This window comes from Aethalodelphis obliquidens, unplaced genomic scaffold (genome assembly GCF_003676395.1).
Source record: "Aethalodelphis obliquidens isolate GAN/ISIS:26980383/991018 unplaced genomic scaffold, ASM367639v1 scaffold3, whole genome shotgun sequence".
NCBI classification, from domain to species: domain Eukaryota; kingdom Metazoa; phylum Chordata; class Mammalia; order Artiodactyla; family Delphinidae; genus Aethalodelphis; species Aethalodelphis obliquidens.
The window spans coordinates 71,342,650-71,368,364 of NW_020837947.1; the positions used below are offsets into that span (position 1 = coordinate 71,342,650).

At 41.6% G+C, this 25,715-nt stretch overlaps 1 protein-coding gene and 1 pseudogene across 3 annotated transcripts in view; both read left to right on the plus strand.

Annotated features, from left to right (window-relative positions):
* The window catches only part of UBE3D (ubiquitin protein ligase E3D), a 325,583-nt gene that overhangs the window by 100,147 nt on the left and 199,721 nt on the right, over positions 1 to 25,715 (plus strand). The window lies entirely within an intron of this gene.
* On the plus strand, positions 8,694 to 24,656 carry LOC113606210 (cytosol aminopeptidase-like; annotated as a pseudogene).

Here is a 25,715-nt window from a genome sequence, read left to right on the forward strand (position 1 = left end):
AAGGATCAACTAGTCCAATGACCTTACTTTTATAAATAAGGAGCAGAGCCAGGAAGGGTAAGTTGTTATCGGAGACTGAAACTCTGATTCCTACGTTAGGCTTTTTGTGCTACACCTGATTTTCCCTGTTCCATGGGACACAAGTTGCTTAGCATATAAATAGGTGTCGCTCATAAAAGCCACGAGATATTTAATCATCAGATAATAATAAGGCAAATTAAAATAGCTAATATTTATTCAGTGCTTTCTGTATTCCAGGCCCTTTTCTCAACGATTTGTACTTATTCATTCATTTCATTTTTATGAGAAACACCACGAGGAAGGTATATTATCAATATTATTCCCATTCCACAGGTACAGAAACTGAGCCAGGGAGATTAGCTTGCCCACGCTCACACAGCTAGTGAGCGGAGGAACAGGAGGTTCAAAGCCTGGCTCTAGACCGCACCTCCACCCCCATTCTTAACCACCAGATGATGTTGCCTATTAAAAGAAGTTTGGTTAAACAAAGTTAGATCTTTCTTTTTTAGCTGCAAGACTTTTCAGGGCCTTTCAAGCGTATACAGGGGCAGTGTGACCCTCCTAGTTGAAGAATGTAGGAAATGCTCTTAAAATTTGATATCAGGAAGACTCTTTCTCAGGGCGTTTTAAGGGATTAATGCTTTCAGAGCACAGATGGGGAGACAGTGTCCTGTCCGATCTTGAAAGATTTGGATGACCGTGACCGAGGCAGAGCGCTCACCTTCTCAGTCTTTGTGTCAGCCTTGTTTATCTCCCAGAGAAGTAGTGCTGCAGGCTTAGTGGATTGTCAGAAGGATAGCATCTCTCCCTTTAGTGACGAGGGGGTTCTCCTCCTGGTCTGGGCCACGTGGGTCCGAAGGTTCGACAGGAACAAGATGTGCCTACGGCCCCTTGTGGTACACACTGACCCTGCCTGGAGGCCCAGCAGGCCCTTGGTTGAGCGTTGCTTTCCTGGTCTGCACCTACTGCCCCTTCCGTTTCGCTCGGGCCTCATCCAGTCTAAACACAGCGTCGCTAGGTAGTCATGTGGCAAGGGCTCCCATTAATAGATGGGGCCGTCTGGCTCAACTCCGTCTCTCTCCTAACCGATGGCTGGACTCCCACCGAGAACTCCCAAGGGGAGTCTACCTTGGGAGCTTACACTCAACTGAGAGATTAGGAATGTTCTAAGGCCTTGAGCTCCGAGTTCAGGAATCCCCTTTGGTTCATTCGCATACCTTACCTCTAACTCCAAGCTCTGCCCACTGCGCCCGGCCATCCAAACTGTGTGGATGGGATTTTCCAGGCCATAGAGCCCCAGAACTGAGGCTTCTTTTTCTTACCCAGGTAAGTTGCTACATCCTACAGTAATTTAAATGTTTTCACAGACATTATCCTTTTTAAAATCCTCACAACAACCCTCATGTTAAAAGGGGCATGGAATTCCATGGTGATCCAGTTGTTAAGACTCCATGCTTCCAATGCAGGGGCACAGGTTCAATCCCTGGTTGGGGAACTAAGATCCCGCATGCTGCGCGGCATGGCCAAAAAAAAAGATCGTTTTAAAAAAATAATAATAATAAGGGGTAGAATGTAAGTAATGTAGGCAAGATCACGTCACTACCAAAACGAAAGGCTGTGTTTCAAACCTAGGTCTTCTGGTTCTGAGTCTATTACGTATTCCATCTCATGGCAGCTACATCAAAGAAAGTACAAATGGTCCTGTCATTGCCCTGGGTCTTGCGCATCTTAGTTTTACCACATGGCAGCAACAGTATCTCTTTCATTAATACCATCCTTTAGAGAACCACAGCCTTCAGCTAAGGGGGCAATATGAGCGGTATGGATCCTGGCAAATAAGTTGAACTTCATCAGACTATCGTTTTATGTGTATGCTGTGTGGCTGTATAGTGCAGTGAACATATGTAGAAGAGAAGAAACAAAAGAGCTTCATAGAGCTTATCTATTTCCACCTGACAGGCTTAGTCAGGGAAGCTTCCTCAGCTCTTGATGGATTTGAAGTCATAGACTGTTCCACGGGGGAAGGTGAAGCTGATGAAGCGCCTTGACTAAGGGTTGCGTATACTTTTCCAGAGCAGGAAATTCTCACTGATGTTACTTGTGTGTAGTTTGATTTTTTTAAAATAGATCTTTATTGGAGTATAATTGCTTCACAATACTGTTGCACAACAGAGCGAATCAGCCATATGCACACACATGTCCCCATATCTCCTCCCTCTTGAGCCTCCCTCCCACCTTCCCTATCCCACCCCTCTAGGACATCGCAAAGCTGATCTCCCTGTGCTATGCGGCTGCTTCCCACCAGCCACCTATTTTACATTCGGTAGTGTATACATGTCGATGCTACTCTCACTCCGCCCCAGCTTCACCCTCCCACCCCACATCCTCAAGTCCATTTTCTATGTCTGTCCCTTTATTCCTGCCCTGCAACTAGGTTCATCAGTACCATTTTTTTTCTTTTTAGATTCCATATATATGTGTTAGCATACAGTATTTGTTTTTCTTTCTGACTTACTTCACTCTGTACAACAGACTCTAGGTCCTATTGTAAATAGTGCTGCAGTGAACATTGTGGTACATGACTCTTTTTGAATTATGGTTTTCTCAGGGTATATGCCCAGTAGTGGGATTGCTGGATCATATGGTAGTTCTATTTTTAGTTTTTTAAGGAACCTCCAAACTGTTCTCCATAGTGGCTGTATCAATTTACATTCCCACCAACAGTGCAGGAGGGTTCCCTTTTCTCCACACACTCTCCAGCATTTATTGTTTCTAGATTTTTTGATGATGGCCATTCTGACTGGTGTGAGGTGATATCCAATTGTAGTTTTGATTTGCATTTCTGTAATAATTAGTGATGTTGAGCATCTTTTCATGTGCCTCTTGGCCATCTGTATGTCTTCCCTGGTGAAATGTCTAGTTAGGTCTTCCACCCATTTTTTAACTGGATTGTTTATCTTTTTGATATTGAGCTCCATGAGCTGTTTGTATATTTTGGAGATTAATCATTTGTTGTTTCATTTGCAAATATTTCCTCCCATTCTGAGGGCTGTCTTTTTGTCTTGTTTATGGTTTCCTTTGCTGTGCAAAAGCTTTCAAGTTTAATTAAGTCCCATTTGTTTATTTTTGTTTTTATTTCTGTTACTCTAGGAGGTGGATCAAAAAAGGTCTTGCTGTGGTTTATGTCAGAGTGTTTTTCCTGTGTTTTCCTCTAAGAGTTTTAAGGTGTCTGGTCTTACATTTAAGTCTTTAATCCATTTGGAGTTTATTTTTGTGTATGGTGTTAAGGAGTGTTCTAATTTCATTCTTTTATATGTAGCTGTCCAGTTTTCCCAGCACCACTTATTGAAGAGGCTGTCTTTTCTCCATTGTATGTTCTTGCCTCCTTTGTTGTAAATTAGGTGACCATATGTGCTTGAGTTTATCTCTGGGCTTTCTATCCTGTACCGTTGGTCTATATTTCTGTTTTTACGCAAAATACTAGCAAACAGAATCCAACAGCACATTAAAAGGATCATACACCATGATCAAGTGGGATTTAGCCCAGGGATGCAAGGATTTTTCAATATACACAAATCGATCAGTGTGATACACCATATTAACATATTGAAAGAGAATAACCATATGATCATCTCAATAGATGCAGAAAAAGCTTTTGACAAAATTCAACACCCATTTATCATAAAAACTCTCCAGAAAATGGGCATGGGGGAACCTACCTCAACATAATAAAGGCCGTATATGACAAACCCACAGCAAACATCATCCTCAATGGTGAAAAACTGAAAGCATTTCCGCTAAGATCAGGAACAAAACAAGGATGTCCACTCTCGCCACTCTTATTCAACATAGTTTTGGAAGTCCTAGCCACAGCAATCAGAGAAGAAAAAGCAATAAAAGGAATCCAAATTGGAAAAGAAGAAGTAAAACTGTCATTGCCGATGACATACTATACGTAGAAAATCCTAAAGATGCCACCAGAAAACTACTAGAACTAATCAGTGAATTTGGTAAGGTTGCAGGATACAAAATTAATGCACAGAAATCTCTGGCATTCCTATACACTGACAACAAAAATTCAGAAAGAGAAATTAAGGAAATGCTCCCATTTACCATTGCAACAAAAAGATTAAAATACCTAGGAGTAAACCTACCTAAGAAGGCGAAAGACTTGTACTCAGAAAACTATAAAACACTGATGAAAGAAATCAAAGATGATATAAACAGATGGAGAAATATACCGTGTTCTTGGATTGGAAGAATCAATACTGTGAAAGTGACAATACTACCCAAAGCAATCTACAGATTCAGCGCAACCCCTGTCAAACTACCAATGGCATTCTTCACAGAATTAGAACAAAAAATTTCACAATTCGTGTGCAGTTTGATTTTAACTTTAAGAAACTCACTGATATCCGTGTCAACATTTCCATGACGTGAAAACCGTATACAGTGACCCTTGAACAACATGGGTTCGAACTGCACGATTCCACTTAAACATGGTATTTTTCAATGGTGAATAATATCACTGTACTGCGTGGTCTGTGGTTGGTCGAATGTGCCAATGGAAAGGAACCGTGGATGCAGAGGGCCAGCTATGGGTTACACACAGATTAACCTCCACGTTGTTCAAGGGTCAGCTGTATTCAACTTCTCAATTGTTCAGAAATTAATAATTTTACAGATAATTCTCCCATCCAGCTACTTTTTCACTACCTGTTTTAATATCTGTATCCAAAGAGGAGAAGAAAACAACACATAAAAATTTGGTTCAGTCATTTGGCCATTAGTTGGCATCTTAGGTGAAAGGCTTTGATTGTATGGAAGTTTGAAGTTGTGGTTCCAACTTAAGAATTTTTTTATAGGTATATGCAGTCTATATAGCGCTCCAAGAAATGGGTAGGCAGGGGCCCAGGAACTTTACAGACGAGGAGTAACAAAGGGGCTACAGAAAGGGAAAGTGAGGATTCTATCTGTACACCAGTTTTTTCCTGTCTACTTTCAGATGTTACACTACATAAACGGTCGTCTATCATATGCCATGCTCATGTCTAGGTAAATTATAGCCTTTAATATCTTTTAAGGTGACGTTTTATTAAATGATTATAAAAAGATAATCACCTTGATGATACAAGATTGGGAAATACAGAAAAATGTAAAGGGAGTGAAAATCACTGGGCATCACCAGGATTGACATTTTAGAGTAATTCTTGTTAGTGTCTCTCGTTCTATATATGCACATATACGCACACACACAGAAATATATTTTGGTATAAAGTTGGCCCCGTTGGAGATGCTGGGACTCAATTACTGGCTGTATTCTGCCTTTTCCTCTGTTTCGTCACTGGCATGAAGACAGTCAGCCTTCCTGGAGACTGTCAGAGGAGGGCTTTATAAGCCGGGGTCCTGTTATCAGGTGGGAATAGAGGGGAGGGAGGCTGCGAGCCACTCCAGATGTCCAAGGGTTGCTGCAGATGGAATTAGGAGGCGGGCAGACCCCCATCAAGATGGGCAGGCGCTGGCTAGATAGAATTTGTCCTGATCCGCACGCACCGTCCAGAGGTTCGAGGGCGTGCAGCGCTGGTGCCCTCAGGTCTCAAGGCACGTAGGCCTTCTTTCTTTCCTTCTATAACGCCTTCGTCCTCAGTGGGCAGAGGTAATCCGGGGTTGAGTGCCGCTCGTTATATTTAGGGAATCCAGTCTCGAAGGTGGTGATTACTGCTCTGGCTATTTTCAGTCTCTCTCCTTAAAACAGTTTTCTGAGAACTGCCTCAATAATTTGGGTGTGAAAAGGATGTTGCCCTAACCTTCCTTTCTGCCCCGTGGGGCGTTCTGTGGTTTGGGGAAATAAGCAGGTATCCTTAGATTCATACAGGTCTCTAGTCTGAATTCTCTATCCTCTGTCTCTTCTCGTATTGGACTCTGCTGTTTGGCCACATTCTAGAGAATATACGGAGGGGCCTGGAAGGAGCCTGGAGGTTTCCCAGAGGGTCAGCGAGCCCAGGAGTCTTCTCGCTGCTACACTGCTTCTTTCAGGAGGCTGCTCCCCTGTCCCAGATTCCCCGCCACATGCGCTGCTCCTCAGAAATTTCTATCCTTTCCAAGGAGTTGGGCTTGTAGGCAAAGCAGGACAGTTCCCAGGCCTTCCATGGCCTTTACTCTGAGGGGCTACCACTTGGTGGGGAGCCTGGTAGGGCTGGGGCGCCCTGGCTTCGGCCTTATTGAGAGAAGTAGGAACGAGGCGTAGCCCAGAAAGTCAATCATTCTGTCTCTTGTTTTGTTTGCTTGTTTTTAATAAGGTAACTTTTTCCCCCTGACCGTGAAGGGAAAATACATCCTCATGACAGAAAAATCTGGTATGTTTTTCATTAGCAAAGCAATACTTATTTGCACTTTAAGCCTAAAAGTATAGACTCTTCAAATCAAACAGTTTCAGTCCTTCACAGCCTGGCGGCGAGAGCAGGCCTGGGGCAGGGCCTGGGGAGCCTCTGTGATTGGAGGGCACTCACTGTCTCTGAGCCTCAGACTCAGTATCTCTGAAGTGGGTGAGGGGAGGCCTGGAGGACAGATGGGTTTGGCTGATTCTGCAATGCCGGGATTATGGATGGTTCTGGCTCTTGTATGTCAGCGTCCATAGGAAACTTGTTCAAAATTCAGATTTCTGAGTGAGAGCCCCAGAGATTCTGCTTCAGTAACTCCGGAGGAGAGCCCAGGGATCTGCATTATAACAAACACCCCTAAAACAATAAATTAATTTTTGGAAAGCAAAAAATACCCCCAAAAAACAAAACACCCAAAGCGTTTCTGAAAAAGGTTTTTGAGAACCAAGGTAAGAAACACTTCAGTGAAAATGGAATATATTCCCACTTAAGTGAGAAATGTAAAGGAGGAAAATCTTTCAGTTATGATGAATACCTAGTCATTAGCTCAAGTAGCTTATTTTCCTGTTTTCTTCACTTTTTCTTATTAATCTGCACATTACACAGTCCCTAACAAATGAAGTAAACTGAACTGTTGTCATGCAGTTTGTTTGTTTGTTTGTTTGTTTGCGGTACACGGGCCTCTCACTGCTGTGGCCTCTCTCGTTGCGGAGCACAGGCTCCGGACGCGCAGGCTCAGCGGCAATGGCTCACGGGCCCAGCCGCTCCGCGGCATGTGGGATCTTCCCGGACCGGGGCACGTACCCGCGCCCCCTGCATCAGCAGGCAGACTCTCAACCACTGCGCCACCAGGGAAGCCCGCGGTTTGTATTTTTTCTTTTGCTGTCTTTTTTTTTTTTTTATTTCTACCATGATTTCTCCCTTTCACACTCAGATGCTTGGTAGAAACCGGGGGTCATTTATCTCTGTAACTCATCTTTGTGCCATTCAGCATGAACTTAGCATCCTTTCTCCCTCAGGGCCGTGCAGCCCTTGTAACCTCTCCTTCTCACAGCAAGGCTGGTGTCCTAGGACAGTCACTCACCCTGATGTAGGACACTCAAGCTCTAGTCTCAGATTTGCCAGCACCTGGATTTTGTGACCCCCAGCTAGCCAGGTAACCTCTGTGGGTCCCAGTTTCTTTGTCTGTGCAATGAGGGCGTTGGGTTAAAATCTAAAGTTCCTTTGAAAGTAGATGCACACAGAGTCATTTTGTCTGTTCCCTGTTTGTTCCTAATTTATTCACCCAGACTGAATAATATAACGCTATTCCTTAAGGGGACTAAGTCCTTATTTCTTTTGAACATCTTGAAAGTGTTTAACTGAAGGAAAGCATAGATAAAGCCACATAATGTAGGGTTTTTGTTTTTGTTTTTGTTTTGCTCTCCAAGAGAATTGGGTCTCTGTCACAGCATCTTCCTACCAGCCACAAAGAAAGGTCAGGAATGATGGGCTTAGGGTGCTGTCCGGCCCTCGGCTCTTCCCACCTGCGAGACCCGGCTCACTCTTTCCTACGGAGGCAGGTGAGGGGAAAACACTGTCAGGTAGGCTGTGTGCCAGAGAAGAGCAAGAGGAGAAACCTGGAATGTTCTCTGCACAGCCTTTGATTTCTCTGCCTCTCTCTTCTTCTCTCCCCTCCCTCAGGCTTCTTCTGCTTTCGGTTTCAACTTCTGTTTCTTTTTTTTTTTTTTTTTTTGCGGTACACGGGCCTCTCGCTGTTGTGGCCTCTCCCGTTGCGGAGCACAGGCTCCGGACACGCAGGCCCAGCGGCCACGGCTCACGGGCCCAGCCGCTCCGCGGCATGTGGGATATTCCCGGACCGGGGCACGAACCCATGTCCCCTGCATCAGCAGGCGGACTCTCAACCACTGCGCCACCAGGGAAGCCCTCAACTTCTGTTTCTGACTCTGATCCTGGTCCATATTGAAACATTTGTGGCTTAGGAATTTTCCAGTGGTTTCGCGTTTGCATGTATTTTACTTGGAAGTATGGTTACTCCAAGAAAGGTTTCTAAAATGTGAGACTCTCCCCTTGCCCAGAGCTATCAACAAAGGGACTTGATTCTTTCCCACACTGAGCATGGCTGTGTTTAGCCAAGTGGCTACCTGGTCTTGTTTCCTTGAAGAGGCAACTAAAGCTACATGTCTGCTTTTAGAAACAAAGTTGCATCAAGATTGAAATGACTGCACTGGCTTCTTCCGTGTGTTTGAAGGAGCTTTTCTGGCTCGAAGGGGAAAGGGCAGCCTGGGAGGGATGCCAGCCTTCAAGGGAATGGTGGATTGGAAGGGACACCGTCCTGAGCCTCTGCTGAGAACATCTCGTGAGCCCACCCAGGAACCACGGATTGCTCAGCAGAGAGAAGATTTAGAACAGAGAAGGTGTGGAGGACCAGGCCAGGGCAGCTGTGAGGAACGAGAATGGAGTTACTTCATTATCCTTTCGGTCCTTGCTCTCGTAGACCTGACGTACGACGTAGCGTGGAAAAGCCCTGGCGTGGAGGTGGGGGACGGATCTGGGTTCTGGTCTTGGCTTCTGTCCCTGCAACAGGTACATCTGGGCACAAGTCACTTGCCTGCCGAGACCCCAGCTTTCTCATCCCTCCGGCTCAGGAATCCACTGATGCTAGTGTCAGGAGTTGAAGGACTCACAGAAGTGTGAGTGCTTGTGGATTAAGTTAGTCTAAAGAGGAAAGGCTAGCATCCAGCCTAAGGCTGGCATTCCCCTTAGAGATCAGCACGTTGCTTCCTTCTAGGTTACAAGTTGGGAATGAAGGTCCCAGAGTAGCGATGACGTTGGGACAGCAGGGAGAGTATTTCTGTAGCTCAGCCTGGGCTTCACGCAGTTAGCATCAGCAGTTAGCTTGCAGTAATTTAAGGTGGTTTGATACATCTGTAGCATACAAGAGGATGTCTGGTATGTTGTCCGAAGCCGTAATAACAGAACAGACTAAAATGAAGTCAACAATTAGCCAAGTAATGTTTAAGTACTGGTGCCTTTTCTTGTCTCTTTAGAGCTGATTGATGTTCTTTATAAACAGCTACATTTTGTCTCTAGTCCCAATGTTTCTGACTGTTTCTGTTGGTCTTACTGTTTCCTTCTCATTTACCTTCAGCTTGAAACCCATTTGTAAAGGTCATAAACATTTCAGATATTGTCCATTTGAACCATCAGCTGCGTTTCAGCACTAAGTCCCCCAAATACACTAATAATTTTCACAGAAATCAGAGCACTGCAAACAGAAGACGTGGCTCTTGGTATTTTTATTTTAAATAGGGGAGTTAAATCTACTTACTTTATTGTGATTAGTAATACAGTTGGGTGTACGTGTGTGTTTTTTCATTGTCACACTTGATCTCTTATTCTTTTTTCCTTATTTCTTAATTCCTGGTTGTCTTGATAGGTTTTTCATCCCTTTCTAAAGAATTTCCTCTGCTGGCTTGGAAACAATAGCTTGCAGGTTTCTTCTTTTAGTGGTTGCTCTTAGAATGTTTAAATATATAAAGCGTTGTAGGAAAAACAAAGTGGTTCAATATCTTTACCTTTTTCAAACAGGCAAGTACCTTACCATATTTTAGCTACCTGTTAAGCACATTCCTTCCCTGTACCTCACATCTGCCACATTGTTATGGTCTACTGTCTTTGCTTCACTTAAAAACAAATAAATTAGTGGTTGATTTTAAATATTTTAAGATTCATTGCATATATACATATGAGTGTCATACTTTTTGTTTTCTTTCCCGACATTCCGTATCCTTTAGTATTCCTTTCACAGAATTTCCTTCTGAAATGTCTTCATTTTGTTCTTGAATGATGGCTCAGCTAGGTATAGAATTCTGCACACCTTTTCAGTTTGAAGATCTATCACTCATTGCCTTCTGCCCTCTCGTTCTTTTGAGAAGACAGCTATTATAACATTATTTGCTGTTGCTCTGCAGATGGAATCCATCTCTTTTCTCCTACTGGTCTGGAAGAGTCTATCTTTATGCTTGATGTACTCTAGCTTTACAGTGATGTCTAGGTGTGGATTTTTAAAAATGTGTTCTATTTAGTATTCTGAGACTACTCCACCTGAGGACTCCTGTCTTTAACTTAGTTCTGGAAAATCACTAGCTATTATATATGAAATCTCCATTATCTCCCCCACCCCCATTTCCTCTGTTGACCTCCTATTAGACTTATATTGGAGTCTTTCAGTCTATTCTGCTTATCTCTTAAATGTTCTTTTGTGTGTGTGCATGCGCACGTGTGCACATTAGGGATAAATTCCTCACTACTAGATTGTCCAGTTCACTCATTCTGGTGTGTATCCCAACTATTGAGTTTTTAGTTCAATGGATATTTTTTTCATTTCCAAGGCATCAAGTTTTTTAAATTGAGGTATAATTGAGTATAATGTTATGTTAGTTTCAGATGTACAGTGTAGTGATTCAATATTTGTATATATTGCGAAATGATCACCGCAATAAGTGTAATTAACATCTGTCACCACACACAGTTACAAATTATTTTTCTTGTGACAAAGACTTTTAAGATCCACTCTCGTAGCAATTTTCAAGTATATAATACAGTATTATGAACTGTAGTCACCATGCTGTCCCTTACATCCTCAGGACATTTTTTTCTGTTTTTTTTTTTGCGGTACGCGGGTCTCTCATTGTTCTGGCCTCTCCCGCTGTGGAGCACAGGCTCTGGACGCGCAGGCTCAGTGGCCATGGCTCACGGGCCCAGCCGCTCCGCGGCATGTGGGATCCTCCCGGACCGGGGCACGAACCCGTGTCCCCTGCATCGGCAGGCGGACTCTCATCCACTGCGCCACCAGGGAAGCCCCTCAGGACATTTTATAACTGGAAATTTGTGCCTTGTGACCCCGTCACCCATTTTGCCCCCCCCATGCCCCTCCCATTCCCTGCCTCTGGCAATTATCAATCTGTTCTCTTTAGATGATACCAAGTTTTAAAAATCTTTCTGAGGCTATTAAATATACCCGCTTTTAAGTCTTTTTCATTTGTTCTGTTCTTTTAATTTTGTCTGGAGTCGCCTGATCTTCTAGTTGTGCATTTTGTGGCCTAATTCAGGGTTCCGTTTCTTCATGTGTTTTAGAATGTTGGTTTGCAAGCTCACGTTGTTTAAGTTCTCACCTTGTGTAAGTTTCTCCCCTTAGTGCTCCCCGGGCTTGCCCCACCTCCCTGGTAGTTTTGTAGCTACTTCAACCTGCCTCGTCCAGAACCGAGTCCAGAATGGGGGGGGGGGTCCTGTGCTGCTCCTGGGCTTCCTGAAGACTTACCCCCTGAACCAGCAGGCAGCCTGGCCTCTCGCCATTGCTGTAGCTGTGGAGTCCATGTGAGTCGTAACCTCCAGCAGGTGTCAGTAGCGACTTTCTTGGGTCTCCTTTTGTGGCTATTACTCCGCCCTGGAGCCTGACTTTGACTTCAGCCCCATCAGGTCCCTGGCTTCAGCTCTGACTCCCCGCTTTGTTCTTCTGGTCCAAGAAGATGCTTAGCTCGTTGAGTGTAGCTATGGTTTGGAAGCTTCTCACTTTATATTTTGACCGCCATTGCCATATATTTGAAGAATTCAAGGCAAGGACTTTTAGTGTCGTCTTTGGCTCTCTGTGATTTAACCTTGGTTTTTACATCAATAGGAGGAGAATAAAAACTACCCTTCCTATGTGAAAGCACTTTGTAAATCAGATAGGCAAGGTGTGGCCATTTTTATAATTAATGTAATCAGTATCACATTTTACCACTACTCTACATCTTTGGAGTCAAATTTTTCTTGGGGTGAGTGAGTGGCATGGTGAGGGAATGAAATATCCCCACATTTTTAGTTTTCTACTAAATGTTGTCAGCGATTCAGGTCACAAATTACAGAGTGGTTTCTGCAGGCAAATGGATTGTGGCGTTGTTTTTACTTTTAGACTTGTGTGAAATGGAAAGGAAATTGCGCTTAATGACAGTAGAACTAGCGCAACCATTCACTGGATTTTTCATTTTTTTCTCAACTTTATTGTTTCTTTTTTAACCCAGTGATGGTGTCCAAAACACAGCTTGCTATCTGATATTTAGGTGCTTTAAAAAAATCCACTTAGGGCTTCCCTAGTGGCGCAGTGGTTGAGAGTCCGCCTGCCGATGCAGGGGACGCGGGTTCGTGCCCCGGTCCGGGAAGATCCCACATGCCGCAGAGCGGCTGAGCCCGTGAGCCATGGCCGCTGAGCCTGCGCGTCCGGAGCCTGTGCTCCGCAACGGGAGAGGCCACAACAGTGAGAGGACCGCGTACCGCAAAAAAAAAATCCATTTAAACTAAACCTGCTCTGGGTATTTTAAGAGTTTATTAAATTTCTTCTTTCAGTTGATTACTTTTATCTCATCATGCAGAAGGCTTGGAGAGTCTCACTGTGAAGATGATGCTTTTTATCAGTTTTATAAACCATTTTGTTTAGGTCCTTCCCTCCCCGACAAAAAACCCCTCAAAACTGTGCATTATCAGGTGTTAAGAACCAGCCAGAGAGGCCCCAGCCTAAGTTTGACTCTGGATACAAAAATTAAAGGTTTCCTCTTCTCCTGCTGCCCCAGTCTTGGCAACAGTCAGCTAGAGCCCTGCTTTTCTCCTTTAACTGGCCATTTCTTTCTTTTTTTTTTTTTTTTTCCTGCGGTACGCGGGCCTCTCACTGCTGTGGCCTCTCCCGTTGCGGAGCACAGGCTCCGGACGCGCAAGCTCAGCGGCCATGGCTCACGGGCCCAGCCACTCCGCGGCACGTGGGGTCTTCCCGGACCGGGGCACAAACCCGCGTCCTCTGTATCGGCAAGCGGACTCTCAACCACTGCGCCACCAGGGAAGCCCCTAACTGGCCATTTTTTAAATTGCCTATCTTGTCTCCCTCTCTTTCTCCATTCTCTGATCACCCGAGGTTAAAAATGCTCCCTGCACGTTTCTACATAGCAGAAAACAACGGCAGCCATGTAGTAATCAGTCTCCCAAAGTGAAAACATTAAACAACTTCCCAACTGTGAAGATTCTACACAGAACCACACCTTTAGCATTATTCTGGAGACAGGGAGTGCCAGAACTGCAAAGTGACTGTGAATAAATAGAAAAAAAAATCAACAGGTTCCAGCACTCAGTTCCGTATACTTCTGCCCCATCTCCACTCTGCCACAAGGCTTTTGGTGAGCAAAAGCAGACTTAAAAAAAACTGCAGAGAAGGCAGGAGAGACTAGCAAAGGTACCTAAGAGCTATTTGGAATGGCCACTAGAAAGATTAAATCCAGCCTAAAGTTTAAAATGCTGGAAAAATGTCCAAGCAGATCAGAGCACGGAGATTAGGGAGGGGATTTTTAAAGTGCATGTGATTTAAAGGGCCAGATGCAATACAGGACCAGGTACACCATTTAAAGACATACAGGATTTAAAGGGGCAAGCATGATTTTAAAAGGTAGGCATCACTTAATAGAGCAGTCTTCCAGAAGTATAACTTCTGGAAGAGAAAAAAAGGCAAAATAAGAAAATAAGTACTTTTTAGAAATTAGAGGATGAAGGAGAAAAGGAAAATTTGGGGTTCTCTAAGATAAAAGAGAATCACACAGGATTGATACCTCTTTCCCACCACCGAAACACTCTGACAGAAAACCCCACTAAAGCTTTGGGACTTTGCTAGGCTGACAGAAAAGGGCACCTGTTAAAATGGGAATTTATAAAGCTTTTCAGTATCATAAAAATGAACAAAAGGAAAGTAAAGTCAGTAGAGAAGCTTTACAGAAAATCAGAAAATGGGGACTTCCTTGGTGGTGCAGTGGTTAAGAATCCACCTGCCAGTGCAGGGGACACAGGTTCGAGCCCTGGTCCGGGAAGATCCCACATGCTGTGGAGCAACTAAGCACGTGCACCACAACTACTGAGCCTGCGCTCTAGAGCCCGCGAGTCACAACTACTGAGCCTGTGCTCTGTGCCACAGCTACTGAAGCCTGCGCACCTAAAGCCTGTGCTCTACAACAAGAGAAGCCACCACAACGAGAAGCCTGTGCACAGCAACGAAGAGTAGCCCCTGCTTGCCTCAACTAGAGAAAGCCCGCGCGCAGCAACAAAGACCCAACACAGCCAAAACTAAATTTATTTATTTATTTATTTATTTATTTAAAAAGAAAGAAAAAGAAAGTCAGAAAATGAAAAATCACAAACATCAATTCAGGAAAATTCTCCCCATAATGCAAAAGAAAATTGTAAGTTCACACTCTAAATAGAATTAAAAATTCTCAAACAAGCATTGAGGATATGAAAAGTCACCCTAAGTCAGAAAGGCAAAATGGACAAAACCCAGGATAAATAAAGGATTTAATTGAACTCAGAAAAGAAATGGAAGAAAAAGACAAAATTATTTCAGAAATGAAGAATTAATTAAAAAGTGCCCAAATGAAAATACTCTAATGAAAATTTAGTAAGGGGTTTGAAGAAAGATAGGAAAATAACCAATAAAATGAAAAATGGCATAAAGAAGGAATGACATAAAGAAGGGATGACATAAAGAAGGAATGACATAAAGAAGGGATGACGTAAAGAAGGGATGACGTAAAGAAGGGATGACGTAAAGAAGGGATGGCGTAAAGAAGGGATGGCGTAAAGAAGGGATGACATAAAATGACATAAAAAGTATCTGAAGGGAGGCAGATTTTTACCTCTACCCTCTTAGGGTTTTTTGGCTGTCCCTGAGGTTTAAAGTAGCATAAAACAGATTATCAGGAGAAAAGCATACAAATTTATATGAATTTTACATGGCACAAGAGCCGTCATAAGGAATGAAGACCCAAAGAAATGGCAAACCTACATGTTTTGATGGTAGGTTGAGCAGAGAGAAGCAATTGTGGAAAAGTAACTGAATTATGTAGAAAAGCTAAAGGAAGATAATTATTTTAACAAGGTCTGACGGTATAGAATTCTTTCAGTCTCGATGATAAGAACATTCCTTGATGATAAAAATGTTACTTTTCTTCTGGTTCAGTGAAGACATCTTTCAAGTGGGAATTTCATCTCCTGCTTTTAAGAAAAAGAAGGAAAGTCAGAGTGTTTTTTCTTGCATTTGCTGTTTTTCAAGTGCCTTTACCTCAAAATAATCTTTATGCCAAAATGGTATATTTTGGGGTGGTATATTCTGCCATCCTTCAGGTCCAAGAGAAAGTGTTGGGAATGAAAGAGGCAGACAGAGTCATTAAAAAATTTTATGGGGGCTTCTCTGGTGGTGCAGTGGTTGAGAATCTGCCTGCCAATGCAGGGGACACGGGTTCGAGCCCTGGTCTGGGAAGATCCCACATGCCGCGGAGCAACTAGGCCCGTGAGCCACAACTACTGAGCCTGCGCATCTGGAGCCTGTGCTCCGCAACAAGAGAGGCCACGATAGTGAGAGGCCTGAGCACTGCGATGAAGAGTGGCCTCCACTTGCTGCAACTAGAGAAAGCCCTCGCACAGAAACAAAGACCCAACACAGCCAAAAATAAATAAATAAATAATTTAAAAAATTATGGTAAAGAGCTAATATATAAAACTATAATTAAAATTTTTTTCCCAGAAATAGAAAAACCTGAATCCACACACCTGTGGAAACTTCCCACAAGTAGAAAAAGACCTGAATCTACACATTGAGAGGGTTCACTGGGCACCTGGGCAAGTTAACCTAGCGCGATCAACTTTGGTACACATCATACTAAAACAGATATTAGAAAGATTTTCTAAAACCTTGACCCAAAGGTCAAATAACTTATAAAGGCAAAAGAATTAGACTAGCAGCAGACTTAAACATCCACACATCAAAAAAAAAAAACCCACCACCACCACCAAAAACTACAGGGACTTCCACGGCGGTCCAGTGGTTAAGACTCAGCCCAATGCGGAGGGCGTGGGTTTGATCTCTGGTCAGGGAACTAGGATCCTACATGTTGCAGCCAAAAAAAAAGAAAAGAAAAGAAAACAACAATGAAACCACTACAAATCAAAGGAACAGCGGAGCAGCATTTAAAAACTAAAACCAAAGAAACACCTCAGTAAAGTGTGAGTAAAGCATTTTATTTCCAACCAAGCTGTCCTTCAGATGTTAAGGCAATGCTGAAACAGTTTTGACCATACAAAGTTAATCCTGCACTTAACCCCTCTTGAAGAATGTACTAGAGAAAGGTTAGCAAACCATGGACTGCCACTTGTTTTTGTAAATAAAGTTCTGTTGGAACACAGCCACGGACATTTGTTTACATATTATCTGTGGCTGCTTTTGTGCTATATTGGCAGGGCTGCAGTACACTGGGGATCATATGGTCCACAAAGCCTCAAGTCTCTACTATTTGGTCTTTTATAGAAAAAGTATGTTGACCCCTATTCTAGAGGATTCCCTGGTAATGGCTGAGAAAAATTCAGCATAGGACTGGCCCTGATCATGACCTTTAAAAATATAAAGATGCATGTATTAGACTAGAACAATGACAGGAATGATGGTAGAAGACTAATGCACAAATGTTACATACTGTGCAAAGTAGAAATAGTGTAACTAAAAGGCGGGAGGAGAGGGAGAGGGAAAAATGAAAACAGAAAAAACTCGTTGTATAGTCAGTAAGTGGGTGATAAAGAATACTCCTACCAAAAGCAAAACCTGATAATCCAGATGGTGACTAGTTAAATAAAGGATGTTTAAAAAGAATAATTACAGGGCTTCCCTGGTGATGCAGTGGTTAAGAATCCACCTGCCAATGCAGGGGACACAGGTTTGAGCCCTGGTCCAGGAAGATCCCACATGCTGCGGAGCAACTAAGCCCGTGGACCACAACTACTGAGCCTGCACTCTAGAGCCCGCAAGCTGCAACTACTGAGCCTGCAAGCCACAACTACTGAAGCCCGTGCGCCTGGAGCCCGTGCTCCACAACAAAAGAAGCCACCGCAATGAGTAGCCTGCACACTGTAACAAAGAGTAGCCCCCACTTGCCACAACTAGAGAAAGCCTGTGCGCAGCAACAAAGACCCAATGCAGCCAAAAATAAATAAATTAAATAAATAAAATTTTTAAAAAGAATAATTACAAAGGTAGACACTAGAACAAAAATAAGAAACTTTCCTAAATGTCAGTATACCCTTCTTACGAGGAAAGAAACACAGGGAAATTTTTTTAAATTTATGGTTATAAAATATTATGATAGATTTATGACTAAACACATCAGGTATAACAATAAATGTGAATAGCTTAATTTACCTATTAGAAGAAAAAGATTTACAATTTGGTTCACAATATAAAACCCAAATATATGTTCTATATCAGAGACCTAGCTAAAATAGATATTCTAAAAATGAAGGATGGACAAAAGTGTACTCTATAAATGGAAAGAAAAAGAAGTGGTAGTGATCCTGATATCAGACAACATAGAATGTAAGCCCCAGAGCATTAAATATGAAAAAGGACACCCTTGAATGCTAAAAGTCACAGTTTTCTAACAAAAAAGAGGAAGGCCCTTATACCTGGATATTCATAAATTCTCTTCTTAAACAACTCCTGAAAGGGACATATATATTGAAATTGCAGGATTTTTTTAATGATGGCATCATGGTCTTTGTGACAGGCCTCTTTCACTTCACATAACGTTTTGAAGCTTCATTCATGTTGTAGCATGTATCAGTGCTTCCTTCCTTTTTATTGCTGAGGAATACTCCATTGTGTGGATATATCACATGTTAATTCACCCATTCGTCAGTTTATGGTTAACTTTGGTTGCTTCTATTTTTTGGCTATTATGAATAATGCTGTTGTGAACAACGGGGTTGCTATTTGGAAAAAGGTAAATTTGATCCATATCTCACACCACACACATAAGAATAAACTGCGAATGGATTAGGGATCTAAATGCAACAAATGAAAACTGATGAAGTTGAATAAGGTCTGTAGTTTACTTAGTAAATATTGTACACATATTAATTTCCTGGTTTTGGTAGTTGTCCTGTGGTTATGGAAGATGGTAATATTAGGGGAAGCTGGTTAGGGGCATATGGGAACACTCTGTACTTTTTTTTGCAACTTTTCTCTGAGTCTAAAATTATTTGAAGATAAAAAAGTTTGAAAATAATGAGTGGCATACCAAAAAATGAAAAAAAGGTATTCTATGCAAAGTGGGAGGCTAGACTAAGGCTTATCTTTTGAGCCCTAAGAAAGGGAACATCCTGGTACCACGTAGGGAAGAGAGGTGTTAGAGGGAAGCCAGACTGCATCTGAGGGTTTGGGCCAGGAGGTAGCAGGGATACAATTTAAGAAGTCCTCACATACTGACAAGGGCTTAGTTTGCAAAATACACAAACAGCTCATACAACTCAATAACAAAAAAACAAACAACCCAATCAAAAAATGGGCAGAAGATCTAAATAGACATTTCTCCAAAGAAGACGTACAGATGGCCAATAAGCATATGAAAAGATGCTTAACATCGCTAATTATTAGAGAAGTGCAAACCAAAACTACCATGAGGTATCACCTCATACTGGTCAGAATGGCCATCATTAAGTAGTCTACAAATAACGAATGCTGGAGAGGGTGTGGAGAAAAGCAAACCCTCATACACTGTTGGTGGGAATGTAAATTGGTGCAGCCACTATGGAGAACAGTATGGATGTTCCTTAAAAAACTAAAAGTAGAACCACCGTATGATCCAGCAACCCCACTCCAGGTCATATATCTGGACAAAACCATAATTCGAAAATATACATGCACCCCACTGTTCATAGCAGCACTATTTACAATAGACAAGATATGGAAGCAACCTAAATGTCCATCGACAGATGAATGGATAATGAATATGTGATACATATATACAATGGAATATCACTGAGCCATTAAAAAGAATGAAATAATGCCATTTGCAGCAACATGAATGGACCTAGCGATTATCATACTAAGTGAAGTATGTCAGAGAAAGACAAATATCATATGATACCACTTATATGTGGAATCTAAAATATGATACAAATGAACTTATTTACAAAACAGAAACAGACTCACAGACATAGAAAACAAGCTTATGGTTACCAAAGGGGAAAGGGGAGAGGGAGGGATAAATTAGGAGTTTGGGATTAACAGATACAACCTACTATATATAAAATAGATAAACAACAGGATCCTACTGTATAGCACAGGGAACTATATTCAATATCATGTAATAAACTATAATGGAAAAGAATATGAAAAAAATATATATATATACATATATGTATGTAAAGCTGAATCACTTTGCTTTGCACCAGAAACTAACACAACATTGTGAATTAACTGTACTTCCAAAGAAAATAAAATAAAAAAGAAGTCATCACACTGATTATAGTTTACTTTATTACTATAATATGTAAGGTAACATATAAGACTTCAGGTTGAGGTGGAAAGTTTTGATATATACACAATAATTAATTGTTTTTTGAGTGTGGGCATCATTTATTTCAAAGCTTTTAAGCTTGCTGATGGTATAAATGCACACTTTGAGGGTTGGAAGGATGGATAGAAAATACTGAAGAAGTAAATGTTGGTTATCTTCATCTTAAAGACATCCATGACTTAACATTAAGGTTCAAAGTATAGATGGTGGCGTTGAGGAACTAGAATCTTAAGAAAATCAGAAATCTTCTGTTTTTTATTTATAGAAAGCCCTTATCTAGTCCTTGAATTATAAAAGGAGCTTAGCAAAAATGACATTTTCTCTAAAAGCATTGAAGTGACCCTTTCCCCCCAAATAATCTTAGTTTCATGATGCAACAGACAATTCTAGTAGGTCAGTGTTTATTACATTGGATAGAATTAGGGCCCAGGGTATGCAGGACAAACATGGCTATTGAAAAGCCATGCCTAAGAAGTAAGAAAGTTGTTAAGAAAGCGTTCATTGGCTTGTGGGCTAAATGGATACCTTACCTTTACCCAAAGAAAGATTTATGTCTTTAACCTCTGATTTTTCTCATGAACTCAATCAGGAATCATACTTGGCATGGTCTTATTATTTTGGTTGCCGTATTGGTTTTTTAGAATCATGTTTGAAATATTACAGAAGAGTTGATTAAATACAGTGTTGGTAGTCATATATTTAAAGTTGGAATAGATTTAGTGACTCAAGCCTTTGTTATAATAGTGTTTCCACAAGAAAATCAAATTCATATTGCATCACCTAACTTACAGCTTTTCCCCCCCAAGAAGATAATTTACCATATGTACAAAGACTGCTGCTATTTGGATTCCTTTGGATATCTTTATCCAGTATTTTGTCAGAGGGGAAATTGCTTTATGCATGATCTGAAATAATTGAAATAATTGGAAGTATAATGAGAGCCAACATTTAGAAGCTCCCCTGTGCTTCTTTCTGCTCTGCAAAATAAAATTATCACTGAATACGTTCATCTTTTAAAATTTAAGCAGACTTGGTCAATGAATCTTGTTTTCTAAATGTGCGGAGGTGATTGTATAAGGTGGTTGGTGTCTTTTTAAGCTTCCCCATACATTTGCAAATTTACTATGATGAAGTGGTAATTTGCAGTATAGAGCTGATTACAGAAATCAGGATGTAGTTGAACTGTATTATTAAAAATTCAGATTATTTCTTGTTCCTCTGGTTTTTATGATACATGTAACATCATTAATAATGTTTTCAGACATCCATGACAGATTTGAAGACTTGTTTTGGTTTTTTGTGGTTGATAGCAATTGGCTTAAAAAGAAAGTCATTCGTATGTGTGGCTCCCAGGATCCAGTTTAGCATCTGACCAAACATTGCATTCTTTTTCACTTTTTACATGGATCCCACTCCATTTCTACATTCAGGTTGACAAGTCACAGTGAAATGGACTGAAAATTCTGAGAAAGGGCTTGGGTATTGCAAGCTGGGATTTCCTCCTTTAAGCTTCTTAGGAGTCTGAGGGAACAGGTTTTCTGGCTTCTGACCTAGGGAAGTAGGGCCAATAAGGAAAGAAATTCCTCAAACATTTCAACGGTGTCCAAAAGATGCTGGGCAGGCAGAAAATATGATAGCACTCCAGGGACATTTTTGTTACAGTAGATTGATTTATAAAGACAAAAATATATTCAAATTAAAAGAAAGGTAACTTCGGTGTATTACTCCTTCTTCAAATCATGTATTTTATTTTCTAAAGAAGTAGGCTTTGTTTTCAGACATATCTGTGTCACTTAACCTTATCATTCAAATTTTTGTCCCTATGTAATATACGGGACATCTTGACTTCGGTAGGCTGTGAACACAAAACCTAAGGAAATCAACCTAGATGGGGGAAAAACTCATTTTCCTTATCCCCAGCCTTGTGCTAACTTTTATCATGAATGTCATCACTAGCTGACGCATTTCTCTACATGGAAATATGGAAATTACTTTTCTCCTCCATGACGTGGGCACCCGCCAATTTTTCCTTTCTGATATATTCTCCTTTAGACATCATTCTGGTATTTTTGATATGTTTTCCTCTACTCATCCTTCTTTTATCTTATCTACTAACCTGAAAGTTATGTCCCTAAATTGGATCTCTGTGGGGAAAAAAAAAAAAAAGAGCATGCTAGCACTGAGGCAGAGTACCGTGGCCCAACAAGAAGAAACGGGAGTCCTTTAAAAAATAAAAAAAGCATTTCTCTCTAATTTTAAAAGAAATATATAGTGCTTGTTGGAAATTTTAAAATGAAAACGTCTAAAAAGGAAAAAAAAGTTCCTGAATCATATCCTTCAGCGTCAGCATTTAAGTGTCTTGCCTTCCGGAGTTTTCTTTGCATACACGCAGGGGAGAACTGCGGGGGGGGGGGGGGGGGGGGTGATGAAAAGAGAAGGCAGTTGGTTTTACAAAACTAGAATCATACTGTACATAATGTTAAATCCTGCTTTCTTCATTTATGTCATTAATAGTTTCTTGTATCATTTAATAAGAATAGCTTATATTTATTGAGCATTTACAATGTGGTATCACTCTTGTAAGCACTTTATACATATTAACTCACTGAATCTTTTCAAGAGTCCCTAATATAAGTACTGTCATTATCTACTTTTGTCACATGAGCAAACTGAATCACAGAGAGATTTTAAAAGTTCACAAAGCTCGTAATAGTGATAGAGACGGGATTCAAACTCACATCTCACTCCAGAGTCTGTGACTTAACAATTATGCTGCTGTCTTCCATCACTTTGAAACATGACTTGTGATGCCTGTATGATATTCAATCATGAATAGTGTTGATTTTGCTTTTTTCCCTTAATGTTTTATTTTGGGGAACAGTTTCCCTGTCCATTAATGTGATTTGCAAACATAATATTTAATGACATACAAATAATATTCATTTGTATGACTATCTGTATGAAGTCTGAGGCTGTTTCCAGTTTTTAAGATGATAAACAGAGTCCCTATCTGGGCCTGGGCATAAAGCATCTTTGGGACTAGGGTCTCCCTACCACAGCCATAACAAAGGGCCTTGTTTGAGGAATCTGTGCCAAAGGAAAAGAAGTTGCTTCACAGTTTACATGGACAGGAGATAATCGTGATAAACTGATTTCTGAAATATCAAGAGAAATTTGGTCATTCTGAACCACCTCCGAAGGCAGGCAAAGCACAAACCTTTTATGGCCTGCGTCCTGACTTCTCCACCATCCTGTTATCCTGGGTAAAAAGGCAGATAGAACAAATGACCAGGAAAACCAGAATGAAGGTAAAAAAGGTCCAGTGTTGCTACTCCAGCAGAGTGCAGGCAGCTTCATGACGGAGAGATCTCATCTGTGGAGGAGTATCCATGGGGTTGCCCAGCAGTGGGAGAGGCATATCTTTTTTTTTTTTTTTGCGGTACGCAGGCCTCTCACTGTTGTGGCCTCTCCTGTTGCGGAGCACAGGCTCCGGACGCACAGGCTCAGCGGCCATGGCTCACGGGCCCAGTCGCTCCGCGGCATGTGGGATCTTCCCAGACCGGGGCACGAACCCGTGTCCCCCGCATGGGCAGGCGGACTCTCAACCACTGCGCCACCAGGGAAGCCCGAGAGGCATATCTTGGTCTATACGAATGTGTGGAGCTGAAGCAGAAAGACAAAACTCTTGCCTTTGCTTAGCTACGTGGAAGTGGGGACTCGCAGGCCTGGTAGAAAGGAGTCCTATTTGCTTCTGGGCAGAACTTGGCCTCCTATTTGATGGGGACACCAGCCTATGAGATGATACCTACCATATTTGCAGAAATAATGGAGAAGAATCTTAAAGTTCTAAGAGTAAAAGCTCAGGTCTACATCACACCTAAGTCTTGGACTGAAGACCCAGAAATTGGATCTTTTTAAAGTGTGGCCAAATGACGTAATGAACATCTGGTCTTCTTGCAGATTCACTACAGAGGCAGCCTCAATGCAAGTAAAGTGCCACTCGTATTTTTGGGAAGGGGATGTCCTTTGACCCTGGTGGTAATCTTATCAAGGTGTCTGCAAACATCAACTTCCTGAGGGCTGACCTGGGAGGAGCTGCCGTGTGTTCAGCCATTGTGACTGCCACAAGCTCAGCTTGCCACTTAATGTAACAGGTCTGGCCCTCTTGGTGAACGTAACCTCAAGCCTAAGCCTTCAAGCCAGGAGATGTCATCGGAGCCAAGAGTGGGGAGACCATACAAGTCAGTAACATTAATGCTGAGCCAAGGGTATTAGCTGACGTTCTCTGTTATGTGTACATCTTCAATCCAAAGTTCATCAGCAATGTTTCGACCGTCCTTAACAGGTGCCACAGACATAGCTTGGGGGTCGGGGGGGAGGGACAGGTATCACTAGAACTTTTACCAGTTCATACTGGTGGCATACCAGACTACTTGAGGCCAGCATTGAAATGGAGAACCATGTCTGGGGGATGTCTCTATTTGAACGTTGTATAAGGCAGATTACAGATTGTCAGCTCATTGCTGTTAATAACAGTGGGCAATATAGGTCTGCAGGGTCATGTCCAGCCACAGCATACCTGAATGGGACACATTCTCCATGGGCTCATTTAGACATAGCAGGTGATGACCAGTAAAGATGAGATTCCATGTCTTAGGGAAAGCATGACCAAGAGGCCAACAAGGACTCCAGCAGAGTTCTTAGGTTCAGTCAAGACAAGGGTAAGGTTTAATTTAAATACTATGAAATTTCTACCTTAAATTGAACAGTTGAACTTCAAAACATTTTTAAATGGATGAAAAATTTTTAAAAGAAACAAGTGATGGCATTTTTTAAAACACAGAATAAAATGAAATATGTTTGTCTTTTTAAAAATTTATGCAAAGATTCAGCAATTTTAAAAATAAAGCTCGGGGACTTCCCTGGTGGCGCAGTGGTTGAGAGTCCGCCTGCCGATGCAGGGGACATGGGTTCGTGCCCCAGTCCGGGAAGATCCCACATGCCGCATAGCGGCTGGGCCCGTGAGCCATGGCCGCTAAGCCTGAGCGTCCGGAGCCCGTGCTCTGCAACGGGAGAGGCCACAACAGTGAGAGGCCCGCGTACCACAAAAAAATAAATAAATAAAAATTAAAAAAAAATAAAGCTAGTATCCTGCTGGGCAAGGATTTTTTTTAATGTATTCTATAAATGGTAATAAATTGTTTACAAGTTGCCTGATCACTTTTTGGATCATATAGTTGGATTGAGAGGCAAAATACATGTTCAAAATATGTTTTGAATCTGTGGTACTAGAGACTGTAAACAAACTAAAGTTACTCAGCAGTTTTCAGAAACAATGAATTCAGCTTTTTGTACAAAAAATTAATTATGCTATAGAAACAATTCTTGTCCATAAGCCTTGGCCGAATCTCTAATCATTTCTGAAGTCAAAGGGTTATGAATATTTTTAATATTTTTTGTTTTGATACGTTTTGCCAAATCACTCTCCAGAAAGTTCACATCAATTTACTTTTCCACCAAAATATACTGTTTTATCAATTAGTAGTGGGAAGCTATGCAAGAAAAAGTCTGTACCTTTTTTTGTTTTTATTACTGTACATCTTGTCAAGTACAGTGTCTCAGTGTACAGTTAGAGGCTCAGTTAATGTTTTGAATAAAGAGGGAAATGTGTTTAATGATGGCTGTCTTGGGGACTTTTTTTTTTTTTTTTTTACATCTTTATTGGAATATAACTGCCTTACAGTGGTGTGTTAGTTTCTTTTAAGTATGTTCCCCCACCCCACCCCACCCCCACCCGGGTCTGGCTTTTCTTTATATGCTGTTTTTGCATATGCATGTCTCTACTTAAGAAAGAAATTAGCTTCTTTTCACTGCTTTACCTACTGTGAAATTACCA